The sequence below is a fragment of the Manis javanica genome, chromosome 1 (assembly GCF_040802235.1).
Source record: "Manis javanica isolate MJ-LG chromosome 1, MJ_LKY, whole genome shotgun sequence".
Classification (NCBI taxonomy): Eukaryota; Metazoa; Chordata; class Mammalia; order Pholidota; family Manidae; genus Manis; species Manis javanica.
The window spans coordinates 140,503,402-140,518,458 of record NC_133156.1 but is presented as its reverse complement, the minus strand read 5'-3'; the positions used below and the strand labels follow the sequence as shown (position 1 = coordinate 140,518,458).

At 40.5% G+C, this 15,057-nt stretch overlaps 1 long non-coding RNA gene across 1 annotated transcript; it reads right to left on the bottom strand.

Annotated features, from left to right (window-relative positions):
* LOC118973248 (uncharacterized) lies at positions 1-2,011 on the bottom strand. Its single transcript, XR_005062491.2, has 3 exons — positions 1,834-2,011; positions 524-717; positions 1-112 (listed from the first exon to the last, which is right to left on the bottom strand). It is a non-coding gene; the product is annotated as an uncharacterized lncRNA (long non-coding RNA).
* Positions 2,012-15,057: the final 13,046 nt, after the last annotated feature.

Here is a 15,057-nt window from a genome sequence, read left to right as displayed (position 1 = left end):
TTATGAAACTATTCCAAATCCTGTAAGGTGATTTTCACCAAAACTATACAACCTTCAGAGGCAGGGAAAGTTTCATTTATGACTTCAGGAAGCAGTAACCCAGCGTCATTCTCTGTGGGCACGAAATGAACATTAATTAATGATGAATGGAGGATACTTTACCATTTGTTCAGCACTAATTCAAAATACACTGTTGTTATTTAATTTGATTATTTTTAGTCTTGTAGTTTCAGCTGGGTTAACACTAACGGCTGGAACTGTGAGATGCCCAGGCAAATCATAACTCCCATTTTGAATTCGTTATATGGGAGGGTGGCTAATTATTGAATGATAAGTGCATCCAAAGAGCAATGAAAGGAGGTCTTGTCTAACAATTGGGTTTTCTGAAGAAGATAAAGCATTCCCTCTTCAGTAAAATAATCCAAGTCATGTATAACAAGTGACAGCCTGGAAGACTGGGAATTAATGGAAAAAAGACGGGGAAAAGCACTTGTTTCAGAAAAAGGAAACAAATGGTACTTACATATATGGTAAACAGTACAACGCTGTTTCGTCATGAACCCCTCAGCAGTTCCACGAATCTCTCAGAGCTGCCACGCTCTGCTGCCCTCTGGAGGGACGCACTGCGCGGGGCAATGGAGCCAGCAAACGCAATTTCAGTCCCGCAGTCTCACATTTACAGTACAATAGTCAATTCTTCATGACTGAGACGTTGAGCTGTTTTTAAGGGTTAAGTTAGTTAAATTAGTTAAGACAGAGGGTCTTAAGAGGTTAGGTTACATTTTTTCAAATTTTCTGATTAGAATACGAAATAAAGATATTTACTTAGGTATGCAAGGGGAGCTGTGGTTCAGTTTCAGCGTACTTGTTTTGAGTTCATGGATTGCATGCTAGAATGGTTAGTCAATGGCCCTGGATACTTGATTTGCCCCAGTGAAGGACTTTATTAAAGGCACAGTTTTCCCTAGACTGCCTTCAGCTACTTCAGCACAGCATAACAATCGCAGATACTTAATGACATCAGATTTAAAAGACAATCAAAATCATGCTCCTATGAGGCATACTTAGATTAGCAGAGTGGTCAGTTGCTGGCATTCAGATCCTAACTCCACCTCTTACCAGATAAGTAACCTTAACGTCTGTAAGTCTCAGTTCTTCCTCAAAAGAAAAATGACATTTAGAAAAAACACACATCACAAGGTTGTTTGGAGTATCGCTTTAAATTAGGTGATATAAATGCATATTACAGTGTTTTGTATAGTACCTGGCCCATCCCATGTTTCCTATAAATATCCATTATATAGAAATTGCCAACCTATGGGACCAGCCTAATAGTCACCATGGACCCAGGCTCCTTCTGAAGGGTCATTTGCACATGGATTCCATGAATTGAACCCAGGCTAAGATGGATTTAACCAGAGAAGGGAGCCTGGCACAAGGAGAGACCCACAGGTGGCTCAATGTGAATCCAGGCTCTAAATTAATGATGGGCAATAGAATCCAATTATGTCAGGAGAAGACTGAATGACACACATTTGGCAAAGGCAGTAAATATAGGGCCAACGCACAAATAAGCAGAAGCTGGAGGCAGAAGAGAGTGGCAGAACTGGCAGGAGAGGCCCTGACAGTGGGAATATGAGTCATCATAGTGAATATAGAGCAGGACAAAACAAATGCTTGTTGCTTAGGGGACCATAAAACCCCCTGGTCCCCAGAGCCAACTGCCTGTGCCATTCTCTCCAGCTGGGCCCATCCTGCCTGGGCACAGGCAAGGGCTGAGAGGGTATTTCTGGCAGAACTTGGCCAGATTGCTCAGAAACCAGGTCAACTTACACAGGACACCAGGACTGGGAGCATCCACTTCTGCTGAGTCCTCAGTCCCCAGGGTTTCCTGCAGGCAGCAATGCTGAAGAGCAGACACCACGTAGATTCAAAGTAGACACGCAGCTGCTGCTCGGTCCCCAACTTTGCCTGAGTCAGCAGGAAAAGCTACACCTTTCCAGTCCCCAGAAATTATCTGGAAAATGCAGACTCAAGTTACCATAGGATAACCATGTCTTTGTCCACGACTCCCTCTAATTCTCTGACCTGCCTCTTCAGAACCTGCACCTGATTAGCTCTTCCTGTGTCTGTGTGCCCCAACTGCAACAGCGAGCATCTCCTGCCCAGGACATTCTCAGTGATTCTCTTTTCCTGACGATTCTACTTCTGATCCTAATTAATAAAAATGGGGGTGGGTGTTGAGTGTTTTTCTTATACCAGACACTGGTCTGAGTGCTCTCCAGTAACTAAATCATTTTATTCCCCACAACTACTCAGTTCGTTGGAACTGTAATAATCTTCATTCTCTAAACAAAGAGACTGATGGACAGCAATTCTAAGTACTTCATGTGACACCAATTTGCCTCAAGTCTGCGGGTCTGGCTCTATTGTGTTACTTGCTTCTCTCTCCATCATTAGAATAGAGTACAAATACTCAGTTTAACATGTGTGTGTGTTGGTTTCTTGAAGTCTTTAAAAAAAAAATCCTGGCTTAAATTCTTTAATATATCTTCATATGTATGAGTCCTTAAACACTTTTCCTTTTGGAAGCCAGAGCCAATACAAAGAGATTATTTATTGATGCAGATTCATAAAGAAGCACACTTGTGCCTAATGCAGAAGACTTCGACAGAGGTAAGGGACAAGTACCAGTATGGCATTCCCACCAGGAACGAGAGGAGAGCCAGAGGTGACAGGTGGTACTGAGAGCAATGTCACATACAGCCTGGTAGGACGGCGAGGGTGTTGGTAAAGCCAAAGGGATGGCGACCATTTGCAGGATTTTGATCAGGGGAAGGGCATAACATGATTGTGCTTTAAAGGTTAACTCTGGATGCTGTTTGGAGGGAAGAAAAACAGTGGGAATATGAAATTTCCTTCACTCAGAAATTTCACTCCCACTACCACCAAATAATTCTGAAATGTGTCCTGAGGGACTACTCTATCTTGAGAATCCTGTTTTAGTTTTTTAGTGGGTTGCTGCTCTAAAATGTTATATATTAGTTCCATAACTTTCTTAAAATAATTATATCATCTTATTTGAGGCTTACCTAATGTAGCCACATAGTGCCCAATGTCTAACAAGCTATACATAATTTCTGATTTTACAGATGAAAATTGAAGCACGAAGATATTAAATGGGCATTAGATTACTCTCCCTAATTCCCACATCTAGAAAGGATTGAGGAAATTCATACTCCAGTCTAGGAAATCCCAAAGGCCATGTTCTTTCTTAAATATCAACATTTTAAAAACTGTGCTTTGTGGAGGCTGGGAGGTTTGAGGGGAGGAATAAGCTAAAGAAAAATGGAAAATGTTTCTGTTCTGTGTGGAGCAATTAGAAATTAGTTGAACAGTTGTCTGTCATTCTCCCAATATAGTTTCAATAAGTGGAATAAGCAGATTAATAAACCTCCAAATCCCTATTTCCTCCTGAAATCACTATTGATCCTTCAATATTTAACTTCAAATGACTCTTTAGTGAACTCCCCAGACAAAATCAATGGCCTTCTCATAATGGGCAGAACATGCATCTATTTTAGTCCTGACCCATAGTTATTACAATTATTTCCCCTTCTGGATGTTTCCCATACCAGTCTAAGAGCATCTTTGAGTGGATGTTGTGTCTCAATCAGATTTATATCCTCAGCACACAGAACAGTTCACCGGAGTCTGAAGGGTGCTCAGGAACTACTGAATGAATGAATGGAAGGGCAGCACATGAGTGAGCAAATGAGCAAATGGATGTTTTATGGCCTAATCACTGGACTACGGCTGCAGTAATCTAATGCCCAGGACAGAATTCTCCCAGAAAGAATTCTCTTCTATTTGGTTAACCTAAACAGCAGACAAGTTAAAATGTACATTCCAGTTTATTACATCCTGGAATATGTTTAACTTTAACAAATAAATAATAATGGCTCTTATTTATGGAGTCTATGTAGATGCCATGCCAAAACTCTGCTCTGCCCTTTCCAAACATCATCAGTTTTAATCCTGATAAAAGTAAAACAATTGAGTATTCCTCTCCATTTCCCCACATAGTAACAGATACTTAAACTATCCTGCAAAATTCATACCTTTAGCATTTTACACAGCCAGGATTTAAACACAGTCTGTCTGATTCTGAAGTCATGCTCTTCACCACTACTTTATAATACCCTTAAAAATGTTGCTAAATAAAGCAAGGTCTGTGGTAATTCAATGTGGAAGAAAAAACAGAACAAATTCAAAAGTATATCGTTTTGTTTTATTTGCTATGACTATTTGTTCAGTACTTCAGGAGATATATTCCTTTAATGGTTATTTTATTTGGGCATGTTTACAGTGCTTTCTGGGGACCCTCTTTCCTCACTGCAGCATCTCATTTTGGCACTGGTTCCAGTTTATCTAATGAAGCTGTTTCATCTAAGATTTCTTTGCATGTGATGTGCGGGTATGTTTTACACTGTGCCCAACCATTCTGGTAGTAGCATATGGTTGGTTTTGTTAATTGGGCTTTTTGTTATGCTGTGTCTGCAAAGCTTCTTTTAATTTATATTCAAATGTTTGTCATCCTCTGGCAGTCTGTTTTGTGATGTCTGCATTTGTTTTGTGACCCAGGACTATAGCATGTTTTTCAAACTCCATTCTGCCACCTTATATGAAGATGCCCAGCATGTGCTCATTTTGCACTACAATATAAGTCTGTTCTCTTTCCTTACCTGGCCAGCAGAGTTGGCCCTGGGAGAGGGTGGGGGGTTGGCAGGGGCATCATTGTTTCAGCCCATTTCAGCTGCATTATTAGGAATGATAGAGATGGGATAAAAAATTTGCCTTGTTTATCAATGACAATGCTAGATGACCCATGGACCATCAAACTTTCATAAAAACCTACCCTTTGTCAGGCAGTGTGCATGGGCTAGGATCAGATTTAGTGAAAGAGGACAAAGTGGAGAAGTCGGGAATGATATTCTTGGATCCTTGGAGCTAGGATCACAGACTCTTGAACCTAACTGCCTGGGTTCCAATCCCAGTTCCACTGCTTACCAGCTGTGTGACCTTGAACATGATACTTTACCTCGCTGGGCCTTAGTTTTGACTATACAATGTGGATGACAATAATATCTATTTCATAGGATTGATGGAAAGATTAATGAGCTAATACCTATAAAGTACCTTGAGTAATGCCTGGGGTACAGTAACATTCAGTAAATGTTAGCTATTACTGCTATAACTATGTGATTTCTAGTAAGCAGACATTTAGTTAGTACAAGAGGTGTTGCAAAGCACTAATAAAAAGCCCAAAGAGGTCTAACCAGTATTTTCTGAACTGTATTCTGTAGCAAATTAATACCTTTTAAGAAAATGGGTTGTGTGGTCAAATACGCACAGGAAATGTTGAGTTAACCAGTTGACTGTGCACATCATAGCGCTTGCCTTAGGCTGGCATAGATAATGACTCTCTGGAAGGAAAGAGAACATGCAGCTCCCTATTAAACACAGGATCTACATTTGGCATCCAGATGAAGGATTTATCTAGTCTATTCGTTAAATCTTAAGGGACTAGTTTCCATAGAAAAATCTTTGGGAAGTTCTGACCTAGATGAAAGTTGTGGACAATCACAACTAGCAATTAGAGGGAAGTTACAGTTAAGGATATTCACCTAGTTTCTAACTGTTTAAGATTGAATTTTTAGAGATTTAAGTAAAATTGCATTTATGCAACACCACATGCATAAACGCACACACAGAGACCCTATCCCACAAACTTTGATGTCGCCATTGCAGACAAGGTCAGGTGATGTCTTTGGTATCTCCTCCTTTCTGGAATGACATTTCTCAGAGGAGAAACCAAAAAGCCTCGAAATCCCCAAGACAGAAGAGTGAGAAAATGCCACTAGGATTCTGCAGACTGCAGGGACATCGGCGGTGCTCACGTGACATCATGAAGATAGAGAACCCTGTCTCCAACTCTGCCTCTGCTAAAGAATGTAAAAAAAATGCATTTGCTCGTTTGTCCTATAATTCATCTCATGCTTCTCTATACAGGAGTTGGGGGAAAAAGGCCTAAAGTAATATGATAACAGTAGCCAGAAAACAATAACATCTGGTGGACATCACTATACGGAAACATTTCCTCTCAGCTGAGGAAGTCTTACATGTGGCTTTTTAAAAAGTTTTTATGGAGATATTTGACAAGTGTTCATGTACATGTAATTCTTAAACCTTCTTTCGAGATGCTAGCGGGAAATGGTAAGCCAGCAGCTTCATCCTCTCCTCCCAGGTAATCACACGATTTCACTTCACAGCTCTGAGCAAGGACGTTTAGGAGCTGTGAGAGCACATGGATGAGGTGCTGAACTCAAACTGGCTGGGGAGGGGCTGGGGGAATCCTTCCAGTGGGAGTGAGAGCTGAGCCAGAGACTGAGGCATGGATAGGAGTCAAGGTGACCGAGGAAGAGGTGAAAAGCAGGTGTGACAGAAGAGAAAAGCTGGGGGCAGGAGAAGGGCAGGGCAGAGAGGCAGAAGTGAGTTGAACGTGGCCAGTGCAGAGGAGCAGAATGAGGCGGGATGAGAGGGAGGTAAGCCAGGGGCAGATAATAAATGATTTCACAGGACAGATTAAAGAGCTTTCCAGTTTTCCTGAGGATTATGGGGAGCCACTGAAGTGTCTCAACAGAGCAGGGACAGGTCAACTTGCCCTTTGGAAAGATAACTCCAACTGCTATGAAAAAAACCACTTTAGTTGGGAGCATGATTGGTGGCCAGAAGACCATTTAGGAGACTGTGTCTGTAAAGAAGGCAAGAAATAATGGTGGATGGAGAAAAGTGAGAGGTTCAGGAGGTAGAATTAGTGATTGGTTTGATGAAGGAGATGAAGTGGAAGGATGAGCTGTTCAAAGATGACTCACATTTTCCTAGATGTGGGTGCTCCTCATTGCTTGTGGGGGCAGAGCAGCAGAACAAGGGTGAAGATAATGAATTTAACTTGGAATCAGAGGACTCTGAGATGCGCTGTCAGACATCTCCATGGCCATATCCAGTGGGCAGTTGGATGTGTGCATGTGGACCTCAGCTGAGAGTCATCTGTGCTGGAGATACACTTGGGTGGTGGCAGCATGGAGTGAGATGATGCCTGGGGAGAGTGCATAGAGAGAGAATTTCTAGGGTAATATGCTGAGGTGCAACCAGAAGACAAAAACCCCAGGGAGACTGAGAAGTCATGGGAAGAACCGGAAAAGGAAAACCAGCAAGAAGAATAAAGACATGCTCAGCCACGCCGTGGGATGCTAAGAAATGAGAAAGCATAAGCTGGAGAAGCCTCCTTAAAAGGCAGCACCACTACAGTAGTGACCGCAGACTGCCCTGCAGATGGTGAACAGGCTCTGTGAGCTCTCAGACCCAGAGGCTGACGGGAGGGGGCACTGGGGAAGGGGCCAGAGACCTGGGAGGGCGTTTTCTCTTGATCTCATTTAAAGAAAGGAAAGACTTAGATATTTAAATTCTGCTCAGAAAGAGTCCAGAGATATAAAAACATTTTTGGATTAGATTGATTTAGATTGATTAAGGCCTCTGAAGAGGCAAAAATAGACAGAAACCTGAGCTCAATAGTCCTTGGTTTTGCATTCATGCCCCCAAGTCACAAGTGTGCATCTATTCTATTGCCCCCCTGCAGGCCTTTCGACCTCCTTTGCTATAGCCATTGACAGTGAATTCCACACGAGCAGGGTGTCCTTCTCATCACTGTACCCATGTTGCTCACAGTGGATGCTCAGGACACATGTATGTAGATATAGCAGGTGACTTATAGTATTTCTGCAATGCAAGTGGTAGGAAAGGGGCCTTGGCATAAGGGCTACAGGCCATAGCATATTACTTCAAGGCCTAAATGTGTCTCAAACTCAGTAGCTCAGCAGCATTCATGTCCAACTCGAACCTTCAGAGTCTATCAAGAGACAGCATGCCTCAGTGCGTGTTCAGTCGCTGCCTCTAGCCCCGGCAAGCTTGAATGTGAGCCTTACTCTACCACTTATTAGGAGTGATGGACTGCAGGCAAATGGTTCAGCATCTCTTAACCTCAGTTTCTTGAGCTGCAAAAGCTTGGAGGAGGACAGTCCTGGGGAAGAGGGACAGGACTGGAGCAACCCCACAGAGCAACACAGAGCCCCACTCTCGACAGAGAGCAAATTCTCAGAATCAAAGGTTTTCAGGATTTGGTAATGAAAAATCGAATGCATCGCTGCCAAACAGATATTTTTAGGAACTTGCTTTATTCATAACTAAGAATAATTTTTGATTAGCACTGAAATTGTACACAAGACTATTTAAAACATTTGTTCGCTTAAGCTCCTCTCTGGAAGACTGAAGGTCCCAGCCAGTCCAATATCACACAGCTTCCAAGTAACAAAGCTAGGAACCAAATCCAGATCTAACATAAAAATGAGTTCTCATATTCTCTCCTACAAATCTATCAGGAAAAAGATAGATAACCCATAGAAAGATGGGCAAGAGACTGAAGAGACGAGGCACTTCACCAAAAAAAAAAAAAAGATAGCAAAGAGGTAATAAATATATGCAGTGTACTCACCATCATCAATCAGAGAAACACAAAATAAATCCACAGGGAGATGCCTCCCAACTCTGACAGAATTGCTAAAACTTAGGAGTTGCTGCATTGATCCAGGCATCTCTTTAGCACAGAGGAGTCCCTCTGGAGTTTACCTGTGGGCTTATCCTGCAACATACAGATTTGAATGAGCTGAAGTTAAAGGCATGTATATTTAGTCTATGATAGACCTCATAGTTTGGCTCCATTGGGTTTGCCTTTATTTTTGCAAGTCATAGTACAACCCCCTTCAAAAAGCTGATCTCTACATTTCAATTCTCAATTCCCCTTCGCAGTCTAGCTGCCAGCATGGCAAATTTTACCATTTTTGCCATCAATATTTATATGCTATATAATAAACATTTAAATATATATTCATTGAGTTCTACACTCATGTGCACTTTCTTGACCAATATTTATACTTCAATAAAAATTCACTAACAATAAAAAGAAGTGAATCTTCCCATTCCTACTCTGCCTCTCTTCTCTCCATCTTCCCTGGTTTGTGGTCTACCTCCCCCCACTGCACTGCTGTCCCTTTCTAGTCCTGTGACCTGGTGGACACCTGGCATCCACCCAAAATCTCCTTGAGGATGTGGCTGCCCTCTGAGTCTGAACACCTTCCCTGAGAAACCAGAGGCCCATCCTCTCCTAGATCCTGCCTCCCCCTCCCACAGGAAACTCCCTGTCCATGCTGAGTCTTCCCACAGCCCCTTACCACTGTCTCAGGGGAGGAGCACGCATTCCCTTTACGTTAGCCTTCTACATACTGAATCTATTTTACCCTCTTATTCTATGTATTTCAAAATGATGTTGATATGAGCTGTGTTGTTTATTTCAGAAACTTCCTAGCTAAAACTTTACTCTCTGGGACTCTTTGACTATGATAGATATACACATGCCTACATATATCTTAAAGTATTTTGATGAGATCATTACATCTTTAAGGGCTCATCCAGCTATGTAAGAGCCCTTGTTTTATTGTGACACCTGAAACCATGAGGCTGTGTTGTTTTTCTATGTGATATTTCAGAATGAGCTTTCTAGTACATGGAGGAAAAAAGAGGAGAAAGCTACTTTTTTTCAATAAGGAAGTTTCTTTTTTCTCTTTCTTTTTTAATTACAGATACACCGAAATAACATCTTGCTCCATAGAAGGAAAAGTTGTTCTTAAATTCACCTAGAAGTGGTTATGGAGTAAATATGAAAAGCCCCCTGTGATTATTTTTAAGATTACTTTGCTGACACCTACTGGAGGCTCTTTTACACAAATATAGAGCACAAGTAAGGCAGTAAAGATTCCCTTTTCTAACTGCGATGCAGGAAATTTTTTTTAAAGAGCAAAATGGATATGATTAAGTAATTAAATTCTTTTTTAAATTCATTGTGTGACCCAAATTAATTTTTTCTTTTTTCTTTTATTCTTTTTCTTTCCCTTTCCTTTTTATGGGGAAGGGATGTATAAAGGTCAAACATTTCAAATCTTTCAGCTTTGAAAGAAAAGATATCACTCCTCTTTAATATAATTATGAATTAAGAAAATCCATTTATACCTAACAAGCTATATCTAAGTTGTCATATTCCTGCTGGTAGATCTCCCAGCTTAACAAAACAGATAAGATGAAAAAAATATTATGTAAATTAATCAGCTGGTTTCCAATGAGAAGTGAATGTGCTCCCTCTGGTCATTAAATAAGGCCCTTTAAATCTCAACGAAGCATCTATGAGCATTGGGAATTCCAAAAAAACCAAGAGATTTATTTAATAATTAACTATAGATAATAAAGCTATAATTCTTAGAGTTATAATTTAAAACCATTAATAAATTTATAGCTACAATGAAACTTCAGATTTGTTTATTTGAACATTTAATTTTTAAACAGTATAGAGAGTGGAAGGAGGGTCCAAGAATTGGAATGATAAGAAATGTCAGAGTTGTGCCTAGACCCCAGAACCTGAATCCCAGGCCAGCACTTCAGTTTCTATAATATCACTGGACCTTAAATGTTGATTTATTATTATTTATCTCTTGATAGCAACTATTTGCATTATGTTAGGGATGAAAAGCACTCCTTCACTGTTTTAGCAGATGCTAACAATAGAGCATATGATCTGATGACAAATTTGGAGGAAAAGTGTATTAGTTATCTGTTGATGCATAATTAATAACCAAAAACTTGCAGCTTAAAACAACACCTATCTCTTTTCTATAGTTTCTGTAAATGGTATCTAGAGTTTCTGTAGGTCAGGAGTAGAAGCACCCCTTAGCTGGGTCCTCTGTTTCAGGGTCTACCAAAGCTAAAATCAAAATGATGGCTTGGGCTGTGGTCTCATCAGAGGCTCAACTGGGGAAGGATCTACTTCTAAGACCTGTCAGGTTGTTGGTAGAATACACTTTTTTGTGGCTGCAGAGCCAATGTCCTCATTTTCTTGCTGTCTGTAGGACAGAGACTGCCCTCAGCTCCTAGTGACTGCCTAAAGTTCCCTGTCATGTGGGCTTCATCAGCACAGCAGTTCACTTCATGACAGTTTGCTCTTCAAAGCCAGGAAGGGAGATAGAGACCTTCACAGGATAATGCTTCAATTTTAATAACATCATGACAGAATTCTGCACATGTAATCACAAACATCCCATCACCTTTACCACATTCCATTGTTTGGAATCAAGCTGCAACTCTGGCCCACACTCAAGAGCATACCAGGAGATGGGATCTTGGGAGCCTCCTTAGAATCTATTCCCCACAAAAAAAAGTCCAAAAATGCCAAACTCACATTCATATCCAACTTGCATATAAAAATATAAAAGCACCCACATATATAATTTTGCCTGGAAAATGTGAATGTGTGCACATTTAATTAATTAAATTATTCCATAGAAAACATCTAAGTGCTACCAGTACCCTTCCACAAATGAAATAGTTCTAGTGAGAGGTCCTAGAGTGAAGGGATCTCTGGCCAGTGACCATCAAATACCGCAGGAAGATTCCTGTCATTCAAATGGGTTATGAATGCTCTTCACATAAAGATGGTACATGTGGCAGAAGAGAGCTTGTTTCAAAAACTACAAAATAGTCAAAAAGAATGAATTAAGTCCATTTGCATGGTCCCTACTATGATATAATGAGTCATAAGAAATACATATTTGGTCATTCATATGACTATTTATATATTTCCCAGGTATATTTGGTCTTCAGCCACAGTTCCTGACAACACCACTGCAAACCCTTAAAGGTGAAAGGCTGTTTTGTCATGTTAATGAAAGACTTTAGGACCCCCACAACAATTTGGTTGATCATGACTGTGCAATGAGGCCCTCACCAGAACCCCTAAGAGGAGCATATCTCCCTCTCTCTTCGGCTCTGACTGCTCTGTTCTTGAACCCTGCTTCTCTGCAGGACAGAGCTTCCATGCCTGGGAACCCAAAATGCCCATGTGCCACCAAGGCAGGCCCCAAGCTCTGCAAGGACAGAAGCTCCTTTATCTGGGACCTTGCCCATTGTATCTCTTCATCTGGCTAATAACCTGTATCCTTTATGGTATCCTTTATTAAACTAATAAATGTGTTTTCCTGAGTTCTGTGAGTTGCTCAAGCAAATTCATCAAACCAAAGGGGGGAGGTCATGGGAACCTCCAATCTGTAACCAGTAGGTCAGAAATACAGGCAACTTGCCTGGGGCTTGGGACCAGTATCTGGAGTGTGGGGTGGAGCACAGTCTTGTAGGCTGGAGCCATTAACCTGGGTAATCTGTTGCTGTCTCTGAGCAGAGAGAATCAGAATCGAGTTGAGTTTTCCAACACCCTGCTGGTGTTTGAGAATTGCTTGGTGTTAGTATGTGTGGAAAGACCCCTTCCCACAGATTTACACACGTTGGAATTGGGTTCAGGTACCCAAATGGAGCTACACTACTATTATTGCTGTGTATAATATTGTTATTGTTATTCATGTATGCAGGGAAAAAAGACACCATTGTATTTGGTGTTGGATGAGAGGTAATCACACCTACAAACACTTAATTATTTAAGCTTTAAAGCTAATTCTTCCAGAGGAAGTGCAGTCCAATATTTATTGCTGATACTATACCATGTTTTATAACACCTATTTCACTTGTCTTGATTGCATTTGAAAATAACACACATTTAAGAAGCTTCTACCATGAGCCAGGCAGTTACAGTTTTGCCAACTTATTTGTCCTTTATTAATTCTTGGAATTCATGGACTTGGATTTGAGTAGCATCATAGATGGCACCAGAACAGATGTAGGGAATGTTTTATTAACATGAATAAGCATTGCTAAATTATTTCCTATATTAAGAGAGTTTGGCTATGGTGATATTTGAGGGTAATTTTGCAGGCTCTATAGATGAGTTACAATGAATTAAACATTAATTCAGCAATGTTAGCATACTGACAGATTGATAATGGATATTCAGTAAGTCTCATTTAACTCCAAATAACCTTGTGAGTCACAGTATTATCCTTACTTTATAGATGAGGAAACCAATGCTTAGAATTTAGGCAACTAGCCCAAAGTCAGGCAGATAATGAGTAGAACACTTTCAACTTCATATCTAGGGTTATTTCCATTATAGAAGAGCTACCTAATATTTTTATTTTTATGCAATTTTTTATATCTTAAAATAGCCAAAGAAATAGCTTTGTTTCGAAGTGATATTATTTGCTGGAATTGGCCAAATCTATTTTAAGTTGTTTTGAAGAGTGTGTGTATATTCCACAGTTATTTTTTTTACCCATGGAAAAAGGAATGAATGTATAAAAACAAAATATCTTTGGTCATCCAAATGCAGCCATGATGGTCTACAGAAAGGGGAGATCTCAAGACGAGGTCTTGGCTACTGAGATCCACAGATTCCTTGGGGTCTTTGAGAGCCAATCCAGGGCCTACTAGACAAGGTGTGGAACTTTCACAATATGAAGCACATTAGAGCAAACAGTTGAGCAATCAGTCCTCTGTTTGGTTTGTGTGCATACATGACAATTAAGTCTCAAAATGGATGTCTGTTACAATTACTTCAGGAAGGATAAATTATTCAATGAATAGATTTTGGAAAATACCTCTACTTCACACCAGAAACTGTTTTTATCACATTAAACATAGTTGTAAAGCATTTTTTTAAATGTTCACTTGTATCAGGAAAGGGCTTTCTTATCAGATCACCTGGGTAAATACACACATCACATCTGCAGAGCTACTCCTCTGTTCTTTCTTGCCAAGCAGGCTTTCCTTTCTTTTTTAGTAGGAGAATACTTACAGTGTTGTCAGGAACCATCCCTTCTATTGCTCAGTCCTTCTGACTCACCATCCCTACTTTCTATTTCTAGATCAAAAACAAGCCCTGATCATCAAAGCCACATCCTTCAGGCCTCTTCACGTACATGCAAACGTAACCAGGGCCAGTCCCGGCAAAGCCTTTCAAGGGCTCTGCTGGGATTCCTGGGAAAAAGACTCTGCAGGGTCTTGGTAACAGAGGATCAAGTAAGCCTGCATCTGCTGAAGGAGTGAAGGCAGAGCAGGAAGGGAGAATAATCGGAGATGGGGAGGAGGACAGAGGGGAATTGAAGGAAGGAAATGAAAGATAAATGTATGAAAAAAGGAGAAGACAATGATCAAGAATCCTCCTTAGGCAACACAGCTTTGAAATAAATCATTCCACCTTGGGTTGGCATTTGAGCCTACAAATTGACATGAATTATGTAATGAAAGGTGGTTACCGATTTTCAAGGGTTGAATTTCTCTAAATGATTATAGTCAATCTTGGTGTATGGAGAAGTCCCTCAAAATTAAGGCAGGAAATAATCTGCCAATAGGAGTGAAAAGTGCTTTCATTAAGAAAGGAAGCTCTGAGTGTGTGTTTTCTATTCTGCTGTATCCTACGCAAGAGTCTAGCTAAGAAGCCTTTTCATTTCCCTTCATTGCTCTCTATTGAAATGTACTGAGTTTAAAGTAACCTTAAGAGGAATGAGGAGGATGTGATTTATTATTATTCAGAAATGCTTAATGATCAGAAAAACCAAGAGCTTATAAAACACTTAATGTCTCATGCTGTATTTACTAAAATGGATGCACAATTTAATTTTTACTTAATCCATTGTTGGAATAATGTATTTATGAAAATTAATTTGAATAACATTGCAATCAGTGGGAGAAGTGGGGTGGTGGGAAGAATAAATAACATAAGTAAATAACGAAGTGAAATAAATGAAGAGGAGCCACGGCTCACACGTAGAAACAAGTTAGTGCTGTGCGTCCTCCCCTTGTAGAGAAATGAGAACAAGTGATCACATGGGCGAATGTCACCTGCACGTGGAATATGCTGAGCTCCTGGGTGTCAGGGAATGGCTTTATTTTAGACCAACCAACCACCTCTTCCAACGTGTTCTGTCTATAGTCTTGTCCCAGCCTTTTGCC